The 24,061-nt window shown below is 36.5% G+C and overlaps 1 long non-coding RNA gene and 1 other non-coding gene across 2 annotated transcripts; one reads left to right on the plus strand and one right to left on the minus strand.

The window, feature by feature from the left end:
• Window positions 1–300: 300 nt before the first annotated feature.
• On the minus strand, window positions 301–1,294 carry LOC123649839. Its single transcript, XR_006739157.1, has 3 exons — window positions 1,092–1,294; window positions 525–615; window positions 301–437 (listed from the first exon to the last, which is right to left on the minus strand). It is a non-coding gene; the product is annotated as an uncharacterized LOC123649839 (long non-coding RNA).
• Window positions 1,295–7,578: 6,284 nt separating this feature from the next.
• On the plus strand, window positions 7,579–7,682 carry LOC123650519. The gene has a single exon (XR_006739386.1). It is a non-coding gene; the product is annotated as a small nucleolar RNA U13 (small nucleolar RNA).
• Window positions 7,683–24,061: the final 16,379 nt, after the last annotated feature.

Consider the following 24,061-nt stretch of genomic DNA (forward strand, 5'->3'; position numbering starts at 1 on the left):
TCTTGATCTTATATTTATCTTAGGAGAGAGTGAGTCTTGTCCACAAAGTGATGGCTACTGGTTAGTAGGAATTTGGAGTAAGATAACTACTGAGATGATGAAGCCCCAAGAACATTCAGAACCCACATGCTTTGAAGTGCCTGTTACCATATCAAGTTCTACTTCCTTTTTATCCAAAAAGGCAATGATTGACCAAAAAGTACATCCAACAAACATTCAGAGGTACACTTATAAAGTTCAAAAGGCCACCTAGTATTAGATCCCAATTGGGAAATAAAGTCACCAGTGAAAAGTCAGGGTATTAGACTTTTTTTCTTTATTCTTCCTTCCTGGAGGCTGGAGATGGAGAATGTTGGAGAAAAGGAGAAGGAAGATGTTTTCAGAGAAGGTGAAAGTTCACACCTCTGGGAATTTGCCCCACTGCAATCAGGCACAACCTGGAAGTACAGGGAAGTCAATGTCCCTGGGGCAACCGGTGGAGTTGGGGGTTGGGGTGGCCCTGAATGAATGCGAAGGCTCCCTACCCGCCAGTGGACAATCTTGAGGCATGTTTCAGACACTTTCTCAGAGGGTCCCCAGCAGGACTGAGCCGACATTGCTTTCTGGCAGCAGTACCTCAAGAATAAACACAAACAGTATTGGCTCTGCCCCTTTTCCTCTTTCACTTTCCCCTTTTTCTTGCTTGTTCTTTCTGAAATCACCTCCCAAATAAACCACCTGCACCCAAATTCTCAGAGAGTTCCTTCTGGGGCAGCTCAGACTAAAACAGTGTATATGAAACAGTCAAACAGCAATTTTACAAAACACTTTCTCAATCATCTATTTTTCGCCCTTTTCTCTGGATCTTTCTCTTTTTCCTGAGTCTCAAGTCTTTCACATCCATTTGAGCTCCACCCTCCCTCTCTAATATTTCCTGGCTAGTCTGTGCACTTGTCTTAAGTTAGCCCATTTCCAGGTGCAAAGTCTGCAGAAGCAGTTCCCACACAACAGACGACTTCCAGCGAGAATTACGTCTATTCTGAGCAGTCAGCTCTCTGGGATCTCACAATAAAGACGTGATTACAGGAGTCTGTTGTTCAGTAGAATCTTACCCTTCTTCCCTCAAGCAATGAGGGGGATACTGATATTCTCCACTTTAGTAGTCGAGTAAAACTTGGACAGCTTCCCACTTGTTGGTCAATAATTCTGTTTCAGGGTGAGTGATGGAAGGATAATTTGCAGTGCACAGTGGAAAAAAATCTAGACTTGAATCAGGTAGATCTGGTATCAGATTCCAGCTCTGTCTTTTGCTACATCCATGCCCTGGGTGTGTTACTTAATTTTTTGATTCTGATTTCCTCATGTATGTGTAATTCAAATGAGATTGGGCTCTTTGTTTCAAAGTCCAGTCTCTGTGCAGAGAAATGTGATCAATATCAACAGTAAATTTTTCCCTCAAAGAATGTTCAAAGGAGGATACAACTTGTAACCTAAATCAATACTTCTTTTTTTTTAATTTCAAATATTAAAAGGGTACAAATGTTTTTGCTAGATGGATAGCTTTTATAATGCCTAAGTCAGGGCTTTAAGTGTGCCCATCACCCGAGTAGTGTTCATTGTACCTGATATGTAGGTTTTGTACTTTCTCTCTTTCCCCCTCCCTTTCTCGATTTCTTGTGATTTTTATTTCTCTCTGTGCACATGTGTGCCCATCAGTTAGTTCCAATTTATTAGAAAGTACATGTGGTGTTTGTTTTGCCATTCCTGAGACACTTCACTTAGGATCACAGTCTCCAGTCCATCCAAATTACCGCAAAAGAAATTAATTCATCCTTTTTTATGGCGGGGTGGTACTCCATGGTATACATATAGCACATTTTGTTAATCCACTCATGAGTCATTGGGAACTTGGGTTGATTCCATATCTTTGGAATTGTGAATTGTGCTGCAATAGATATTCAAGTACAGGTGTGTTTTTGATAAAATGACTTCTTTTCCTTTGGGTAAATACCCAGTAGTGGGATTGCTGGATCGAATGGCAGGTCTACTTTTAGTTCTTTGAGAAATCTCCATACTGTTTTCCATAGAGGTTGTACTAATTTGCAGTCCCACCAACAGTGTATAAGCGTTCCTTTCTCTCTGCATCCATGCCAGCCAGCATCTATTGTTTTTGGACTTTTTAATAAAAGCCATTTTAACGTGATATCTCATTCTGGTTTTAATTTGCATTTCCCTGATGATTAGTTTATTACAGCACAATTCACAATTGCAAAGACATAGAATCAACCAAAGTGCTGATCGACTCATGATAAATGAAATGTGGTATAAATAAAATTAAAAAAAAAAAACACGTGCAGTTTTCTCTGAACAGTCTCAGTGAATAGTACGAACTATCAGTTTGTTAAGACAGTGAGTGGATTTGATCTTCCTCAGACAATGGCCCTCAATTTTGGGAAAAAGCCTGGCCAGATCCTATAACTGTTTAACCATAGGAGAGTCAAATAGATCTAAGTGAATATTTAAAATATAATTAACCTATTTTTCAGATTTCTAAAACATTTGGATTCTAAAAACTTTAAAATCCAACTTTAAAACTTTAAAACAGCATTTTAAATGAGAAACATTGTCCTGTTTTGACCTTTTTATTAATTTGCTGGATAGTGGAATTTGGAATTTCAAAGCTTTTATGTGTTCATTTGGGAAAAATATGTTTAAGTTTTCTTGTGATGGTGTTCTTAACTAATACAACTTGGAGCCTATGTCTATTTTGACAAAATAATATGTGCTTAGTTCACTAGCATTCTGGAGTATCCTGTCCTTTTCAGAAAAAGAAAAGAGACACATATTGATAAATAATCAGTTTGCCTGTTCTCTTAAAGTTTTGCAAATAATACACTACATTGTCATCAATTTTTAAGATGCCATTTCTCTTAGAAATTCAAATTCAGCCACCACTTATAGAGAACTTCCTTTCCATAAAACATCATTCTGGATATTTCATATTCTCAATTAATTTAATTTTTATTGCAATCATGTGGTATGGATATTTATCCCCATTATACACATAAGGAAACTGAAGCTATTGAGATTGATTTATCCCTCTAGAATTCTGACCCCAAATCTAAGACTTTTGTATCATGATAGGTAACCTTTAGAGACTGTTTTCTTTTAGAGAATTTCATTGCTGAGAAATCTAGGAGACGGGGGCCATATACAATGCTCACCACGGCACCATCCTATCTATGCTCATAAATCAGCAGAGGTAGGGCCAGGACAAACTGGTATGGAGAAAGGAATATGGGCCTGGGAAGGTTACTGGCAGACAGGGAGAGTCTGCCAAACATTTCCACTCCTTTCTATTTAGGATGAGGGCTAAGCAAACAAAACAAAATCCAGTCCAAGTTTTTTTTTCCCCCCTGAATCAAACATGAGTTTGACTACCTTAATACAGGGAAATTCAGCAGTCCTTTTTTATCTGCACAAGATGTTGATAAGAAGGAACAAACCATAATGCCCTTTTGTCCTGTGATCTTGACCTTGGAATTGCTAAAGAATGTGCTCAATTTTCTTTGCCACAAGCTCCATTGGAACTGAAGAGGGAAGAAATTGAATTTTGTAAACAGAGTTCAGAAAGACACACTTTGGTTCCAGGAAAGGATTCACAGTGGCTCTGTACTCAATATGTGTTGAATTGGCATCTTCAACATCTTCTCTGGGAAGCCCCAGAGTAGCTTGGAGAACTGATGTTGCATAAAAGGGTAATTGCTGTCATTTAAAATGATTAATGTGTGGGTTCTTCAAGTAATATTGTGAGAAGAAAAATATTTATTGAAAATTGGCCTGAATATTTAAGGAAAAACTAGACCCCAGAGACAGTAACAAAAGAAAAAAGTAATGACCTCAACTCTTCTCCTATTAGAGAAAAAAAGCAAGGGGGAAAAAAAAGAAAAAGAAAAAAGAAAAGATTGTTGGGATGACTGACATTTTATTCTTTTTGATTTTCCCTTTAAAACAAAAATAAACTGGGAAGTGAAATAGTGAGACCTCTTAGATATGTACAAAATTTCGCTCTTGAATCTCTGCTTAGCCCTTAGAACTTTAGCCCTAACTGATACTTTCACTTCCAAACATCATTCTCCATGAATTCATTTATTTAAGTGCTTGTGTCTAGTGAGCTTTTTTTCCTTATGTTTCTCTATCTTGAACTTGAATTGAGCAATGACAAGACTTTGGTTTGAAAGGTCAGCATTCAGAGGCTTTTAATTTCCTTCTAGATTCCATAACAAACCCCTAAAAAGCTGCCATAAAAGCTGATGCCAAAAAACTTTCCCAGAGAGGGGTGATGGTTTCTGAATTGTAAGTCTAGGCCTATCCTTCAAGCAAAATCTATCCTGGTTTGTGAATTTACTTCCATTTGGTTGTCCATTTGAAAATAATGCAATAATTTGAATTGAATCAAACTGAAGTACATCTGAAGTGCAGCTGCCCGATAAATGTTTATCATGCGAATGAATGAATGAATGAATGAATGGACAGAACCTGCTTAAACTTGGTTCTGTTTCTGAATCTGAGAAACAAAAGAAGTGGTTGATGTTGACTCCTCCTTGGTTGGCCCAGGACTTGAATGCAACACTGAGATCTCAAGTTCATCAGGAATATTCCTCTGGACTTTCTTTAATGAAGGGATCTTGAATATACAGCTAGCCCTAAGAGAGCTTAGAAACTAATGTTCAGTGAGTCAAATCCAGCCCCAAACACATTTTATTTGGCTTTCACAGTCTTTTAAATTGTTTTAATTAAACTTTACAAGCCAGGAGATTTTGTCTAAAAATATAGATTCTATCTCTTCTTGTACTAGGTCTGCAATTCTCCATAGTATCATACACATGTAATAGAATGGAAGCTACCTGCAGTAGACAAAGCGTAGACTCTATACCTTATTACAGCCCATGTCTAACCTAAAAGGAATTGCCATTAATAATTTTATTTGCACTGTTGCTTTTCATATATTAACACATATTTTCCTTTATCATACAAATTTAGACTGAGAAGGCACGAAATTTTAGAAAAATGGAAAAAATCATGTTCTTTTAATAGGAAAATTAATTTTATATAAAAGTTTAATCTTTCTTTTTTTTAATCTGCTTGGACTCTTTGGGCATTTGAGTTTACGACTCTCATTGTCTTTTTTCTGTGATGAAGAATCTATGCATTTTATTTCTGGTAGCTTTATAAAAGCCAGAACAGAGAGGAAAAACTGTTGTCTATGAAATAAATCTTCTTTAATATTTTTACTTTTCCTATCAGGGTTAAGCTGAATAGTGATTTCATGAGCCCAGGTTGGGAGCTTATCAGAGACTGCTGGTGTGGAGGCAAAAACTGGGGAGATGAGGCCATGGGTCAATTCAGACAAAAGTTCAGTCCATGGGGTGGGGACCTGGAGTCACCCTGGGGCTGAGCCAAGCTGAAGTCAGGCAGGAAGCTGAGGACTGGAGCCCAAAAATCTGACAACTACTAAGAGGGGCCAAGGCAAGAACTTACTGGAAGAACCAAGTCAAAGATCAAGAAACTTGAAGAAGAAAACATATTTGGAACCTGTGTCCTGCTAGGGTTCAAGCCTTCTACACACATAGAAGCTAGAGGTCAAATTATGGTTTTTGGCAACTAAACTTACCTTAAACTTTTTTTTTTTTTTGAGACAAAGTCTCCTCTGTTGCTTGGGCTAGAGTGCCATGGCCTCAACCTAGCTCACAGCAACCTCAAACTCCTGGGCTCAAGCAATCCTCTTGCCTCAGCCTCCCAAGTAGCTGGGACTACAGGTGTGTGCCACCACACCTGGCTAATTTTTCTATTTTTGGTAGAGATGGAGTCTCACTCTTGCTCAGGCTGGCCTCAAACTCCTGACTTCAAGTGATTCTCCCGCCTCAGCCTCCTATAGTCCTAGGATTGATTACAGGCATGAGTCACCACACCCCACCCTTTAAAAAAAAAATTTTTTTTTCGTGTTCTAACTCATCCTTCCACCAGGTAACATGTTTCTTTAGCAATTTTTCATAAAGTTTACATTTTAGTAACTTGTAACACACATTCAAGTGTTCAGCTTAATGAAATTTTAAGTGAATATACCATGTAACTATTAATAACACTCAAATCAAGAAAGAAAACATTATCAGTACCTTTATGTCCTTTACCAGGTACTACCTTTATGAGGATAACCACTATACTGACATATAACACATTGATTATTTTTGTTTTTTAACCTTATACAAAAGGAATGATACAGTGTATACTGGCTTCTTGTGTTCACTATTATATTTGTGAAAATTATCTGTGTTACATGTAGTGTTATATGAAAATGCCATGATTTATGTATTCACTCGACTTGGTATGGAAATTTGGGTTTGTTTTGGTTTGGGGCTATATGAATAATACTGCCATGCAAATTTTTGTATATGTTTTATGGTGACTATATGTATGCATTTCTTCTGGATATATACTCACAAATGAAATTGTCAAGTCGTAGAGAATGCCCATGTTCAGCTTTTCTAGATAGAGCCAAATGATATTCCAAAGTATTTATATAATAGCAACATACACTGTCACCAAGAGTATAGGAGAGTTTTGGTTGATCCACGACATGACCAACACTTGGCTTGCTTGTCTTTTTTGTTTTAGCCATCATGTAATTGTGAAATGATATTTAAATTGGTTTCAATTGGCATTTGAACTTACATAGCTGAACACCTTTTCCTATGTTGATCGGTCATTTAAACATCTCATTTTGTAAAGTGTCTTTACATGTCTTTTGCCCACTTTTTTTCTGTTATGTTATCTATTTTTTTCTGTTCATTTCTCTGAGTTTTTTAAAAAAATATTTTCTGGATATGAAACTTCTGGAGATATCTGTATTGCAAATATCTTCCCCCATTCTGTGGCTTCATCTTATCACTGCCTTGAGGATAACATCTAATGAACTGACATTCTTAATTATAGTCTATGCCAATGTGTCTTTTTTTCTTTATGGTTAATGCTTCCAGATTGTTTCAAGATCATAAAGACATTCTTCTAAATTTTAACACAGAAACTTTATTCTTTGATCTGTCATATTTTAATCTATGATCTATATATCTGGAATTAATTTTTATTTACAGTGAAAACAAAACTTAGGGGTGAAAATTGATTTTCTTCCATGTGGCTATCCACTTGACCCAACATCATTATTAAGAGCATCCTTTTCCTCTCCCCACTGACGGCAGCAACCAAGTGACTGTGGATATGTGGGACTATTTCTGGACTCTCCATTGTATCATTGGTCTATTTTGTCTATTCCTGCACCAGCACCACACTGAAACTGCTTAACTGCTTTACAACAATTCTTGATATCTAGTAGTGTATAAGCCATTAAGGTTTGTTTTTCTTCCATAATATTGTCTCATTTATCCTTAGATCTTTGCATTTCTGGCATAAATTATAGAGACATCTTATTGATTTCTACATATGCACATTCACACACATTTACATACACACAAACTTGCTTGGAATTTGATTGGACTTGCATTAAATTCATAGATATTTTGCAATGTTGAGTCTCTTCATTCGATTCTTTTGTGGTTCATAATTATGATGATTAGGTTTTCACGTTTGTGTGTGAGATGCACCTCCCTCAAACTTTGTTATGATGTGGGCACATTCCTTGCCTGACATGACGAACAACCAAACAAACAACAAAACAAAACCACACCAGATGTGTAGCATGGGAAAATTTTCTCCCATTCTGTAAGTTGTCTGTTTGCTCTTGTGATAGTTTCCTTGGCTGTGCAGAAGCTTTTTAATTTGATCAGGTCCCATTTATTTATTTTTGTTGTTGTTGTGATTGCCTTTGGGGTCTTCTTCATAAATTCTTTCCCTAGGCCAATGTCTATAAGAGTTTTTCCAACATTTTCTTCTAGAATTCTTATACTTTCATGCCTTAGGTTTAAGTCTGTTATCCACTGTGAGTTGATTTTTGTGAGAAGTGAAAGGTGCAGACCCTGTTTCAGTCTTCCACATGTGGCTATCCAGTTTTCTCAGCACCGTTTACTGAATAAGGATTCTTTTTCCCAGTGTATGTTTTTGTCTGCTTTGTCAAAGATTAGATGACTATATGAGAATGGTTTTATATCTGGGTAGGCATGACTTTTAAAATAACTAAATAGTACTATTCCAATGTATGGGCATCAAATAAACTATTTAATAAAGCCTCTATTATTGGTGGTTTAGATATTTTCAGATATTTTTTTCTATTCTTAATAGAATAGAAATAGAATATTCCTAACAATGTACAGGAAACTAAAAGGCAGGAAAATGCCTGTGATATGCCCTGAAATAAACATTCTACATTATAGATGATTATATTTAATGCACTATGTCTTTTAGCCTTCACAATATTCCTCTAAGTCAGATACAATTATACCTGTTTAATAGGTGAAGCAACTGAGACTCAGGGGGTTTAAATTATTTATTCCTTTACCCCACAAGACATTTCAGGAACACCTGCCAGGCCTGGCATCAGGGTCCTATAACCAGTGAGTGGATAAACCATGATTCCAAGCCAGGCTTCTGATGTTAGAATAAAGACTTTCTGGGATCTTTGCTGTAAAATTGCTCACCACAGTGTTACAAAATATACAAATGTAAACATGTAAGTTACAAGGCACTACATAAACTAAAGCATAACCCTTATCCCTCAAAAGTACATGGTAAATTTCCAAATGAACTGTATAGATTAAAAATGTCATATAGTTTTGAGGGCCTTAAAAGGCTTCATACAGAAGTATGGACATGAGATGAACTTTTAAGTATTCATAGGATTTAGAGATGGTGTCAGGAATAGGGAGCATTTTCTCTGAGTTAATACAGAAAGCTTAAAAAGAACCCATTGATCATGTACATTAAAAATACCTCAAACAAGCAATATTTATTGATTGAAGATTTATAATGTGCACAACTTCTTAAGTCACTGAGCTCTGGGACTCCAAAATCATGATAATACCCAACCTCTTAATAAAGAATTTACAAAGTAGTTGGAAAGATAACATGAAATTATAAAATTATTAGTGGTTAGTGATGACTTAAGAGCTTAATGGAGTTATGTAATAGACCTTTTAATTGTCAAGGAACATGATAAAGAATGATAAGGTGATGGTTGTTTAGACACTAAGAGCCAAAAGAATTAGAAGCAAAGCAAATTTGAGCTCTTGATGATTTGGAAATTCCAGGAAGAAAAAAAATAACTGCAGCAAATCAATGTGTGTGTGTGTGTGTGTGTTTACACCTCTATTGTTTTGCAGGAAAGGTAGATCCAAGGTTGTGTTTTAGTCTTTCTGTATTTTTTTCAAGTAAGTGATTTCCTGACACCATAAGAGGAAACTCATGTGATATTTTTCCTTTCCTCTTAAGCATACAAATTTCTATTAAGTTCCCATTTCTTAGAGTTTTGTACTGTAAATTATCATATTTATTTTCCTGAGGCTATAAATCTTAACTTCCTACTCTATTCAAGGGAACAGTGATAAATTCTTAGAATGGAAGTTTCTGTGTAAGTTTTTTATAGTGTTTTTTGTTTTCCTGGGCATATGTCTTAAAATGTATATAGTATTGTATTATATATAGTATTGTATTATATTTAAATTTTTCAAAATAGAAACAAACTTTTTCCCCAGTTACAGTAATCTCAAATTCTTGACACAAGGAATACTGCTCACAGCAATATCTAGCATCTAGCATCAACAAATGAGGCAAACCCCAGGATAACTTAAATTCAAAACAGCAAAGAGGAGGAAGGCAAAAAAATCAACTTGAGATGACAGTTCCAAAACCCTTTTAATATAAAAGGGAAAGCAAGGTTCTAGCTGCAGTTTAACCAAATCGTATTCTACAGGTAAAATGTACCACCACATAACAAGAGGAAGAAATACTACCATTCACTATGTTTAGTTATCCCTCTTCCCTATGTCTCTCAAACACATAAGGCATAAATCCTCAAGGAGGTATTTAAATTGCAACTTCAGAAAAGCATTTAAGAACTGAGGACATAAAGTGACTTTCTGCATAATAGTTTTGGGGCTCAGCCTCTGTAGAAGTGACTTTCAAATCATAACATATACGGTTTTCTTCTATTCAAGCAGTTGGACCTAGACTCCCATCAGAATTGTTGTTGTTTTTTTTGTTTTTTTTTTGAGACAGAGTCTCACTCTGGTGCCCGGGCTAGAGTGCCGTGACATCAACCCAGCTCACAGCAACCTCAAACTCCTGGGCTCAAGCAATCCTCTTGCCTTAGCCTCCCAAGTAGCTGGGAGTACAGGCATGCACGACCATGCCCAGCTAATTTTTTTCTATATATATTTTTAGCTGTCCATATAATTTCTTTTTATTTTTAGTAGAGACAAGGTCTTGCTCTTGCTCAGGCTGGTCTCGAACTCCTGAGCTCAAACAATCCGCCCACCTTGGCCTCCCAGAGTGCTAGGATTACAGGCATGAGCCACCGCGCCCATCAAAATTGTTAATGAAAGTGTTTTCATTTTTTGAAGTTTTAAGTTTTAAGGGCAATGGAACTCTTTTTCTTTTGATAGACTTTGTTTTTTTAGAACAGTTTTAGATTTACAGAAAAATTGGGATGTTAATACAGAATTCCCATACACCTGGTACCCAGTTTCCCCTATTATTAATGTTAACATCTTATACTAGTAAGGTATATTTGTTACACTTAATGAACTGTTACACTTAAATATTATTATTAACTAAAGTCCACACTTCGTTCAGACTTTCTTAGTTTTATCTAATCTAAGGATATTAGGCAAATTTAAATGTTTTAATATTAATAGGGTTTAGAGAGGGTCTCAGGAATAGGGAGCACTTGCCTTATTCTGTTTCAGAGTCCCATCCAGGATACCACATGACATTTATTTGTCATGTCTCCTAGGGCTGCTGTTGGCTATGACAGTTTCCCAGACTTTCCTTATTTTTGATGATCTTGACAGTTTTGAGGAAAACTGGTCCGCTATTTTGTAGAATGTTCCTCAATTGGGATTTGTCTGATGTTTTCTTATGATGAAACTGGGTTTATGGGTTTGGAGAGGAAGATTGCATAGATGAAGTGCCATTCTCATCACATTATATCTACGGTACGTACTATCAACATGCACAGTGACTTTAAGGTTGACCTTGATCACCTGGATGCAATAGTTTGTCCAGCTCCTTCACTGTACAGTTACTCTCCTCCACCATCTCCATATGGAACTCTTTGGATGGAAGTCATCAGGTACAGCTCATACTTAGGAGAAGGGTGTAATTGCATCAATTATTTGGACTTTTTCTGCATAGGAAATTTGTCTCTTTTCTCGTATTTATTAATTCATTCAATTATCTGTTTATATCAGTATTAACAGTATGGATTTGTGGGATATTTATTTTCTACTTTGGATTCTAATCCAATACAACATTCTTCTATTGCTCAAATAAAACTGTTGCTCCAGCTTTGGCCATTGGTAGCTCTTTTAGTTAGTTCCTGCTGGGCATATATTTTTATAGAAGTATGACTATCTTATATGGCATTCAGAATATTGCACATATCAATTTATTTTATTTTATTTATTTATTTATTTTGAGACAGAGTCTCACTCTGTTTCCTGGGCTGGAGTGCCATGGTGTCAGCCTTGCTCACAGCAACCTCAAACTCCTGGGCTCAAGCAATCCTTCTGCCTCAGCCTCCCAAGTAGCTGGGACTACAGGCATGCGCCACTATGCCCAGCTAATTTTTTGTATATATATTTTTAGTTGTCCAGCTAATTTCTTTCTATGTTTAGTAGAGACGGGGTCTCGTTCTTGCTCAGGCTGGCCTCAAACTCCTGAGCTTAAACTATCCACCAGCCTCCACCCGCCTCGGCCTCCCAGAGTGCTAGGATTACAGGCGTGAGCCACCACGTCTGGCCCATATCAATTCTTTTAAATGTTAATTTGTTCAGATTATAAAAGTGAAACATGCTTATGAGAGATAGTTTTAAAATGCATAAAAAGCTAAAATTATACAGAACACACAAATCAAAGTTAACATTTTAACATGTTATCTAATGTTTTTTACATGCATATTTAGAAATCTTACTGATCATTTAAGCTTCCTTAACACATTCTTTGGTCCTCTAAGGAATAGAATATGGAAAAAGTCTTGGTAAAGAGGAAATTTGTCTCTGAATGATTTATTAGTTTCTTCCCAGTTAAAAAGAGAAATAGCATCATCAATGACTCAAATCATTTAAGGGAACATTTTATTTTAGAAAGTAGTCTTGTGAATTTCTTGGCAATTAATACGTTTATCATGCACCTTTCTTTGTAATTCACACAGATGAATAGCTAAAGGTATAAAGAGCTAAGACATTGTTGATGTACAGTTATTTAATAGAATATAATCAGTAGTGGCTGTGGCACATGACTATAACCACAGCACTTTGGGAGGTTGAGGATAGCTTGAGGCCAGGAGTTCAAGACCAGCATGGACAACATAGTGAGACCCTGACAAAAATTTTTTAAAAATTACCAAGGGCGTGGTGGCAGACACCTTTACTCCTAACTATGTAGAAGGCTGAAGCAGGAGGATTGCTTGAACCCAGGAAGTGGACGTTAGAGTGAGCCATGATTGTGCCATTGCTGTACTACAGCCTGGGCATCAGAGTGAGAAGCTATCTCACAAAAAAATTAAAAAACCAAAAATTACCAGTGAGACCATTATAACTTTTACTCAAAAAATGGTAAGGGATTCCAAACAATTAATGGAATGAAAAATGTGCTAGAAAACACATTTCCCAGTATTGAGAATAAAGCAGAAGAGAAAAAGCTGAAGGAGACACTACATATCCAAATATTGGACCCGAAATTCTAGAATCTTGCTAGCAAGGTCTGGAATTTTCAGCTTTAAAATGACAGTGAAGATAAAGACCTGTAATTCATTTGCATGCTCTCAATCCTATTCATGAGTCCTTTACTTTGGTTAATATTTTTGCCATTAAAAGTCCACCTTTGAATCATTTTTTTCCCTAAAATGTATTTGGGGTTGTTATATATTTTGTGTCCTTGCAAAATCATTCAGACTAACCTATTGTTTTCCTCATAAATGAAAGATGACTTACTGGGGAATAAAATGTATAGGACATTATTTTTTTCTTTTCAATATTTTTAGGCATTTAGTGTTGATGAGGTCAGCCTGATATTTTATCTTTTTTTAGTTAGTAAAAACTTTCCCCTGGCTGGACGCTCATCCTTTAATGTATAAAGTTTGCCAGCATACATTTAGATGGAGGGTCTTTTTATGGCTAATCCTACATTTCAGCTGTTTCTCCAAATCGAGAAAATTTAATTCATGCTTGATGTTACATTAATTCTAATTGTAATAATTTTTTACTTGAAATTGTTATATTTTTTAAATTGGAAATTTAGTTTCTGACCTCTGGTTTTTGTCTCCTGGAGAAGATTTCAAGTTTAAATAAACTATTTAAAGCTATTTGGGTTTTAAATTAATATTCAGTTTATTAAAGTAAAAAATTTAGAAATCTAGGTTTTTTTTGAGCCTTTATGTCTTTTGTCAATCTTGTAAGTTTATGTATTGAGTCAATGTTATATAAATAAGAACTGTTACTTTTGGGAGGGGCTTTGATTAATGTTCTGTCACCTCAATTTAAATGTATTAACTATAAACTTGGTAAATTAAATTATTTAAATATTTTAAATGCATTTATAATTATTACATTCAATTTTCTTGTTATTTAACTTCAGAATTTACAGCCCTATCAAGTTTTCTCCAAGTACTTAAACAATCATATATCTATTAAATTAACTTATAAATAATGTTAATCTCAAATTACCTTAAATATACCAATACAGTATATATATTTCAGCAAATTATTTTATAATATTTAACTTAAATCTAAAACTCTAAAATTAATTACATAATGTATTAGGAGTCACAAGGTTAATATGTCAGAATCTCTTAAACACTGCAAACACTTTAAATTCAAATATTGGGAGACTACGTACTGATTACAAAACTTATTTTTAGACATAGCATACAAATGGTAAATCTATAAGTTTGATTAGTATTTTATTATTAATTTTCCAGGGATGGAAAACCATTTACATTAAGAAAACCAGAGTCATTCTGTTAAGATAATGTTACCTGATAGGATGAACTGACATTACATTCAAGGAGAATTAAAGGTATTGTAGTTTGTTTCAGGGTGCTATAACAAAACACTATAAACCGGGTGGTTTTCAAACAATGCATTTTATTTCTTACAATTCTAGAGACTGGGAAGTTCAAGATCAAGGGGCCAGCAGATTCAGTGTCTGGTGAAGGCTCATTTCCTTTTTCATTGACGGCTATCTTCTCCTTGTAACCTCACATGGCAGAAGTGGGAGGGAGAACTCTCTGGGGTCCCTTTTATTACTATAAGGGCACTAATCCCACTTATGAGGGCTCCACCCTCATGGTCTAATCACTTCCCAAAGGCCCTCCTTGTTAATACCACCACACTAGAGGTTTGGATTTCAACATATGAATTTGACAGCTGGGGGAGGGAGTGCAAAAAAATTCTGTCTGTAGCATTTATCATCTCAAGAAGGTGGCAGTTTCTGGATTGATAGTTAATAACTTTAATACAGTTATTTATCAGTCAAAAGTTTGGGATAAAGGACAGGGACTACAAAATTTCAAGATGAGACTTCCTGATCCACAGACAGAAACACTAAGTCCTCCCATCCATTCTTTTTCTGTAATTTTGAAGACAATGGGAGATTCCAAGTTAATATTCACTATATGGGATTCTGGACTCAAGTATGCCCTCCTGTCTTTCTGATCTTCTTTCAGTTTGTCACATGACATGGTTAGATGATACTTTGTAATCCCTTTTTAGATTGTTTTACTAGCTGATTGGATTAAACAAATCCATTTAATTCTGAGTGTATTAACCACAACTCTAAGGTTATTTTAATGACAGATATTTATCATTTTCTCCTTTTAACTTTTTCAAATCATTTTTTCCTTTAACTTTACATTCTAGGAGAATTTAATTTTCTTTCCCATTAGATGGATTTGATTGAGACTGGTGGTCTCCCCTGCATATTTCAGACATGCTAGCCTCTGCAACTGCATGAGCCAAGTCCTGAAAATCTCTCTCCCTCTTGCAAAAGATCTATTTTTCTTTCTTTCTATCTATCTGTCTACCTAGCTATCTAAGTAGGGAATAGGGGATGGTCATAGGTTGAATTTAACTTAAAGGCTTTCTCTAAAAGGCAGTGAAGGAGTACTGAGGATTTGTGAGGAGAAGAGCAAAGCAATCTTCCTTATATTTTAGACTGATCTAGTAGCAATCTGCAGAATGAGTTCAATGACACTGACCGACTAACAGTTCTGAGGATTTTGTCCAAGAGAGTGATGAATGTAAATTATAATGCGACAAAGAGCATGGAAGTGGTTAGAAAAAATATTAACTATGTTACACTGATTAATTAGCATGGGTGATAAACAGGGTCGAAGATGAGAAGGAGGGAAAAAAGGTGAGAGTGCTTGAGTTTTCTAGCATGATTCTTCATCCTACAGCTGGGATTTCTTCTCTTGTGTTACTATTTCCAACTTTCCAAAGAGCCCAATCTTCTGCAAAAGAGGCTCCCAGGAAGGCTGACTTATGTTCAAGGCATGAATTTTCTATTAGTTTATCAGTTTGTGTCATAGACCTCAGCAATTTCTTACCCAAAATCTGCACGGAAGAGCCTTAGACCAAGACGGGAAGTGATGACAATATTATCTAGACCTGAACTCTGCCAAAATCCATGTCTGAGAATTCCTGACATGGAAGGATGTAATCTGAAGTGATTCTGCCCAGTGCTCCATGACAAGTCATGAAAAGACACAGAGAATTGCTCAAACAGCATGTCTCCTTGGGTATTCTCCATTTGCATGGAAAGAGGAAACTAGCCTTTAAGGAAAGAGGAAGGAGAGAGTATTTATCTATCAAGATTCTTCCCAACTGCTGTTTCTCAATGGTCATGGTTTTTCCCACAAAGAGATAATGCCCCTGCACTTCTGGGTTATGTCATCCCATCTGTTCAGTGACCTCTTGGGATGCTGCATCCCAGACTTTGCTGTGTAGTGCTCTTTTTAAACTCGGAAATTGTCATCAGAACCAGAAAATTCAAATGTGCAGGTGGCCGGCCAAAGCAGAAGATCCAACACACTCAGGGCATGTTACTAGGTGGCCTCAGGCAGCAGAACAATGAATGGGGGCTAAACAGAGTTTAGGGGCCAGTAGTGGCAGGGAGAGCAGTCATTGGGAAGATGAGTGGAGTTGGAGGACTCTGAAGGGGTGTATAATATTTGTGCTCCATTTATAATCCGTTTTTTTATTGCTGTAGGTATCACACTAGGTGCTTGATTCACATCATCTGATCTCCACAACAACCCTACGCACATTTTATATGTGAAAAAATTAAGACTCAGAGGTGTAAGGTGTGTTGGCCAAGGCCACCTGGCTAGTAAATGTTGAAGCTAGGAGTCAAACCCAGATTTGCTTGGTTTTGAAACCTCAGAGTTTTCTATGGGTTTCCACTGATCTAAAAGAAAATGGAAAGTTATGAGGCTCACATTTCTATGTTTTTTTCCTCTTATAGGCTATATTATAATATGCTTCCTATGTTAAAATTCAGTGTTTCAGAAAACTTAATGAATAGCTCTTGCCCATCCTCATCATGTTTTGTCTTCAGAATAAGTAGGAATCTACATGACATGAATTAAAGAGTTACTGTGCATATGCAATTATTCTTGGCTTCTAGAATTATTGAAAAATTATAAAACAAAATGGTATCCCAAAAGACAAGTATCATAACAGTCAGAAAAACACAATCTTAAGATACCTAAATGCTTTATTTCACTTCTGATCCTGATTGTAGAAACCAGCCCATTTTAATTTGCTTACTTTGTGTTGACTAACTTTCTAAATTCTACTTTGCTTTTCATTGTAGTTAACTTTATGATATTGTGAGTTCTGTACCATGTCTTGGGGAATTTTCTCCAACTACTGTTTCCCAGTGTTGACTAATTTTGAACACTTCAGGCTTGTAGTCAATATTATAGTACCCAATAATATCGTTGAAAGCACCACTGTGGTACTTCTATATAGCAAACAGCATAGAGCTTTCATCCATTAAGTTCATCAAACATATAGAGTATTTCAATAGCCTAAGTGCATAGTGGTAGGCAAGTTCTAAGGTGGCCTCTAATGATTGCTACCTCCTGGTACTCACACCCTTTTGAATTTCCTCTCACGTTATACTAAGGTCGTCTTTGTGGCCAACAGCACATGGCAAAGTGATGGGATGTCGCTTCCAACATAAGGTTATAAAAGATTATGGATTTTGTCTTGGGGGCTTCCTATCACTCCTTTTCTCTCTCCCTTGGATCACTCACTCTGGGGAAAGCCAGTTGCCATGTTGTGCAAACATTCAGGAAGCCTATGGAGAGGCCCATGTGAAAAGGATCTGAAGTTCCTGACCTGTCAGAGAGGAACTGAGGCCTGCCAACCACCACGTGACTTAGCTGGTTTGTGCACCCTCACATTCACTTGAGGCTCAGCCCTTTCCAACAGCTTCACTACAACCTCATGAAAACCCTGAGCCAGAACCATCCAGCTGAGCCGCTCCGAGATTCCTGACCCACAGAAACTGTGTGAGATAACAAACATTTGTTATTTTAAACTGTTAAGTTTGGGGAAAATTTTGTTGCATAGCAACAGAAGACCAAAACACTCATGCTGGGTGCAGGCAATGCAAAAAATGACTAGACATTGTTTTCATGGGTAAGGGGCTTGCACACTGAGTAGGTAGTAATTAAGATTTGTTGAATGACTGATGGACTGAATGAATTAATTGCATGAACATCCTCAAAGAAAGGACTTAGGTATTGAAACATATTTCCAGTTAATTACATTATTTAGCTTCACATATTCTTGCTCTTTCCACCCCCTTCTCCAAAACTTTTCTCACCTCTGAAGAGGGTCAAATAAGCAAGTCTATCTTTTAACTTACTAGGATGGCTCATAAGACACCTAACATACCCGATCTTCCTTTCTATGTTCATAATCTAACATTGCAAGCCATTGAATTGGTTGCTTGGGAAACACTTTTAGTTATAAGCTAATACTCTCCTTATTTTGCTTTATGAGAACCCACAAATATAAAGAAACTCTTGACTTAGTATTTTACTCAGTTCCACGTCCCTGTGTAGCTATGTTTTCCTCCCAGGTATTTGATCCAGTGCACATATTAAGATAGAGCACACACATGCACAATTTATATCTGGAGTGATTTTCCCCTTTCTCTCAATTAATAATACCTGGCAACTCCCTAGCATTGGTAAACTCTCCCCAAATGTACTTTGAGTTGCATTAGGACAATGTGGGGAGGGAAACCAGAACAAGGGAATTCAGGGAGGGGTGAGAGGGTAGGATAGAAGTGTCTTTGCAGTAGTTCTCATTGTTAACAGAACTGAAATCAAAATTAAAGCCACTAGAAGTTATATAAATCAATAAGATAATATGGTGTATTTTCCTGAATAATTGGTTTTACTTAAAGCTTGGAGTTACTATGAGGAAGTTAAGTAACTAAAAATTTATTTTTATGATGAAACAAACTTGAAACAGAATTGTGAAACTGAATGGAAGATTTATGTCATCGTTTAAATAAAGATCTGCGTTTGACCTATCAGATTTTGAGAAGTATGCAGTACTTTCTGCACTTAGGAGTATTTTGGTGGAAACACAATAAAGAATCCCTTTGCTTTTGTTCCATCCCCTCTCTATGGAGGCATGAACACGAGGTGTTGCTCTTCACTAGAAGGTTCTAATATTGCAGATCATTGTGTTGGAGCTGAAAATCCATATTAAACCTGGTCATGATATGTAAGGAGTGAGGAGCTAGAAGGAACCATTTAAGACATGGTTACCACTGAAAATGACACTTTATTCAATTTTCTTTTCTAATTCCCAACACACTGCTTTGTCTTTCTCAATCTGGTTGCAAAGAGAATTTGAGCATAAAATTCCAGCAGAGAAAAACACGCACTAATGACTCACTCGTCTGTAAGCTGATTTTCCCTAAATTTGGGGGAGTGGGGGGTAAAGATAAATAAAGTTTGATTCGATGGTGATTATTAAGCCAAAGAAGAAAAAGCGACAGAAGATTGGGAAATTTCTTCCTTGAACAAGTTTCCTGGTGGTCCTGGCAGATGCAGATGGAATGCAGAAAGATTTGGCAGGAACTTGCAGGTCACAGTACGAAATCGGTAGCCTTATAGGGAAGTCTCTTCTACCGGACTGTCAGCCCACGGAGCAGGATCCCTGTCCTCTCTGCTTGCCACTACATTCCCACGGATGAGCACAGGGATTGCTTTGTTGTATGTTTTCAATTAGCATTGTTTAAATGAATATAGTAAATAAGACATTTCATTGCCAGAAAAAATATGCATTTCTTCTTCCCAACTTTCCTATTATGCAATTCTTCAAAATCACAGGACTATGGACACCTTTAGAATGCTGAAAAATATAGTTTAAAAGACAAGAGAGAGTGTCAATGATATACAATTTGATTTTTCATTGGTAGGAATACTTATCCATAATATATTATTTATGAAAAACTTCACGGAAAGCAGACGGGAATCCTCTCCTCCATTATTTAGAGATAAATCATCACAGTTTTAACAATAAACCAACTGACTTTTTAATCTCAAGTGTTAGACTCCAAGTGTCTTAATACACTCCTGCTCCTATACCTTATACTGGATAATTTAAAAATATTTCTCACAGTTCTGAAGGCTTAGAAGTCCAAGATCAAGGTGCCAGCAGATACAGTATCTGGTGAGGGCTCACTCTCTGCTTCTAGAATGGCACCTTCTTGCTGTGTCCTGACACTATAAAGGGTGGAAGGGCAAAAGGGACTAACTCTCTCTCAAGCCCTTTTATAATGGCAATAATCCCATGCATAAGGGCAGAGCCCTCATGGGCTTATCACATCCCAAGGGTCCTACTTCTCAATGCCATCACCTTGGGGTTAAATTCCAACATATTAACTTTGGAGAGACACATACATTCAAACCATAGTACCAAATATGTAACCTTAACTCCTGCATAGTAATCAGTCATCAGGACAGTCTGAAATCCTTTGAAGCACAACACTTAGTAAGTATTTAAGATGCAATAGATTTGAAAACTCATTATTACAGATATTTTGTGGGTTTTTTCCGTCTTTGGCTGCTACATTGAGGTTTTCATTTGAAGATAGTTTGGTGAAAATTGAATATGAAAGTATTATTCGATAACACAGCATCTTGCATAATGTACAGTTGACCCTTGAACAACACGGTTTGAACTGCATGGGTCAACTTATAAGTAGGTTTTATTCCACCTCTGCCACCCTGAGACAGCAAGACCCTCCTCTTTCTCCTCCTCCTCAGCCTATTCAACATGAAGATGATGAGAATGAAAAGCTTTATGATGATTTATTTTCACCTAATGAATAATAACTATATTTTCTCTTCTTTATGATCTCTTAATAACTTTTCTTTTCTCTAGCTTACTTTATTGTAAGAATACAGTATATAACATATATAACATAGAAAATATGTGTTAATTGACTGTGTTATCAGCAAGGCTTCTGGTCAACAGTAGGCTATTAGTAGTTAAGTTTTTGAGGAGTCAAAAGTTACATGTGTGGGTGGATTTCCGACTGCACAGGGGGTCGGTGCCCCTAGCTCCCATGTTGTTCAAGGCCCAACTGGATATGTTTGTCAGTGACACACATATTTTGAATCTAATATCAAGAAAGAAGATAGAGATAAAGAATAGAGTGTGCTTTGCAAATATATGGCTTTTTTGCAGAAATTGAAAAGCTGCTCACAAAATTTATATAGATATGCAAAAGACCCCAAGTAGCCAAAACAATCTTGAAAAAAAAAGAACAAAGTTGGAGGACTCACACTTCCCAATTTCAAGACTTATTACACAGCTACAGTAATCAAGACAGTGTAGTATTGGTATAAGGATAGACATGTAGATCAATGGAGTAAAATTAATAATCCATACATAAACTTTTACATTTATCATCAATTGACTTTTGACAAGAGTTCAAAGACAATTCAATGGGGAAAGAATAGTCTCTTTAATAAATGGTTCTGGGACAACTGTATATCCACATGGAAATGAATGAAGTCGAACTCCTATCTCACACCATATACAAAAATTAACTTAAAATATATTATAGACCTAAACCCAAGAGCTATAACTATAAAATTCTTAAAAGAAACATAGGAGTAAATCTTTGTGGCTTTGAGTTAAGCAATGGATTCTTAGACATGATACCAAAAACAAAGTGACAAAAGAAAGAAAAGATGACATGAATTACATCAAAATTAAAAACTTTTGTGTTGCAAATGATATCATTACAAAAGTGAAAAGATAATCCACATAATAGGAAATATATTGCAAATCATATAACCGATAAGAGACTTATATGCAGAATACATAAGAAACTCTTAAAGTCAATAATAAAAAGACAATTAGCTCAACTTAAAAAGAGTAAAGGATTTGAATAGACATTTCTTTAAAGAAGATGTAAAAATGACCAATATAAAAAGATGTTGAATTAGGGAAGAATAGTCATTAGGGAGTTGCAAATCAAAGCCACAATGAGCTACCACTTCACATTCATTAGGATGGCTATAATGGAAAAGACAGACAGTAACAAGTGTTAGGAAGAATGTAGAGAAGTTGGAACTTGCATTGATGCTGGTGGAAATGTAAAGTGATGCAGCCACTTTGAAAAAAGTTTGACAGCTCATCAAAATGTGAAACATAGAGTTTCAATAAAATCCAGTAATTCTACACCTAGGTATATACCCAAGAGAAATAAAAACATATGTTCACACAAAATGTACATGTATGTGAGTGATCATAGAAGCATTATTCACAATGGCCAAAAAGTGTAAACAACCCAAATGTCTATCAACTGATAAATAAAATGTGGAATATTCCTACAATGGAATAGTATTTGCCCATAAAAAGGAATGAAGTGCTGATACATGTTACAATATAGACAAACCTTGAAAACATTATGCTAAGTCAAAAAAGCCAGCCACAAAAGGCCATGATTCCATGTATATGAAATGTCTAGAATATAGAGACAGAAAGCGGATTAGTGGTGGGCTGGGGTTGAGGGTGGGGAATGGGCAGTCATTGGTAATGGATAAGGGTTTGGTGGGGGAGATGATGAAAATGTTCTAAACTTAGATTGTGGTGATGGCTGTGCAATCCTCTGAATACACTAAAGGCTGTTGAACTGTACACTTTAAATGAGTGAATTGTACGATGTGAATTGTACCTCAATAAAGATGTTTGTTTAAAAAAATTACACACGTGCAAACGTGCGCACTCACATACCAAGTAAAGGGGAAGAAGAAAAAACATTGGCGTTCAAATTCTGGCTTTACCTTAGGAGCTGTGTAACTGCGGGGTGGAGGTAAGGAAGAGGAGGGAATATTGAACTTCTCTGAGCCTCATCTTCATTATTTGTAAAATACTTAGTTCACAGGTTTGCGCTGGAATAAAACACTATGTTAAGTGCCCTGCTGTGGGCTTGCCACTTGGTAAGTGCACAGCAGTACTTACTCTTCAAAGAGGTGATGTTTAACCCCTTTTCAGCATAGGTTTTAGAGAAGCTAAGGAATGAGACGGACTATTTCCTCAACAAATTTACATGATAGCCCGATTTTAGATACAATTTTAGAGGATTCCACTTGAAGACCATCTACAGGTCCTTGAAGTCAGTATTTCTCAAAGGATCATCGCTGGGATTCATTACTGGAGAAACACGTTAGAAACCAGATCTCTATGCAGCACGTCTGCATCAGAATCTCGGGCATGAGTACAGTCCTCTACCTTTTAAACATCCCCCACCAGGCGATTTATGTGCGCTCACTGCCACAGAGGTTAAACCACCACAGTTAAGATGCCCAACCTGCTGCCCTGGGCTATTGCACAGGAATAGGAGAATGCTGCTGGCTGCACTCATAATGTGTTTTTATGTGCTTAGTTTGTTTTTCCCACTAGACAGCAAGTCCCAAATAGTGGAAGCTCAGCCCAGTATCTTTCTTTGTGTACATGCACAGTGTAGATGGTCTAACCTGAGCAGCTACTTCATCAAAGAAGTGAAATTCCTGGTGTTACAGGGAAATGAGCCTCGTGGGATGGGTCAATTAGAGTCCAGCAGATGCTATCTGTATTTGAGTTTACAATGAATATTTTGCAATCCATTCCTGGGAAAAATGAAACATCTGAGATTTCCTCAGTCCCTCTATGAATATCGAAGAGTTCCTTATTAAGTCAAAGATACAAAGTCAAAGACACAAAATCAACAAAGTTTAACCCAGCTATACATTTGATTTGATTGTGGTTAAATCTAACTTTCAGCAAATGCCTATGTACCTTATCTACATAGTAAATGTCTTTAAAAATATAACTCCTGTGGATATTGATGGGATTCAGGACATGCTACCCCCAAATACTGCACCTTGGCATTTTAGAAGACACCAGAAGCAGGAAAATTATTCTTTCTCCCCTGAAGCAAGCCATAAAACCTAGGAAGGTCACTCTCTGACCTTTCCCTTCTCTTCTCCCATGAAGCAGGTCCCAGACCCTCATTTGAGAGGTACCCTCCCTATACCCAGAGGAAGGTTGTCCTCAAAAGACACAGAGATGCCAAGAGAAATCTGAACAATCAGGCTTTGCTAAATTCCCCCAAGTCATTACCATTACATCATCCCCTCCTTGTCCAATCATATTTCTTTATGACTATTCATTTCTCAGTCAAACCTGGCATAAAAAAAGACAGGTTTACCTATGTCTTTGGGTCTTCATTTCTGAAGGCTCCCATGTCACGAAAAACTTATATTAAATAAATTTCAATGCTTTCCTTCTGTTGGTCTGTCTTTGTCAGTTTTGTTTTCAGACTCAGT

This window comes from Lemur catta, chromosome 14 (genome assembly GCF_020740605.2).
Source record: "Lemur catta isolate mLemCat1 chromosome 14, mLemCat1.pri, whole genome shotgun sequence".
NCBI lineage: Eukaryota > Metazoa > Chordata > Mammalia > Primates > Lemuridae > Lemur > Lemur catta.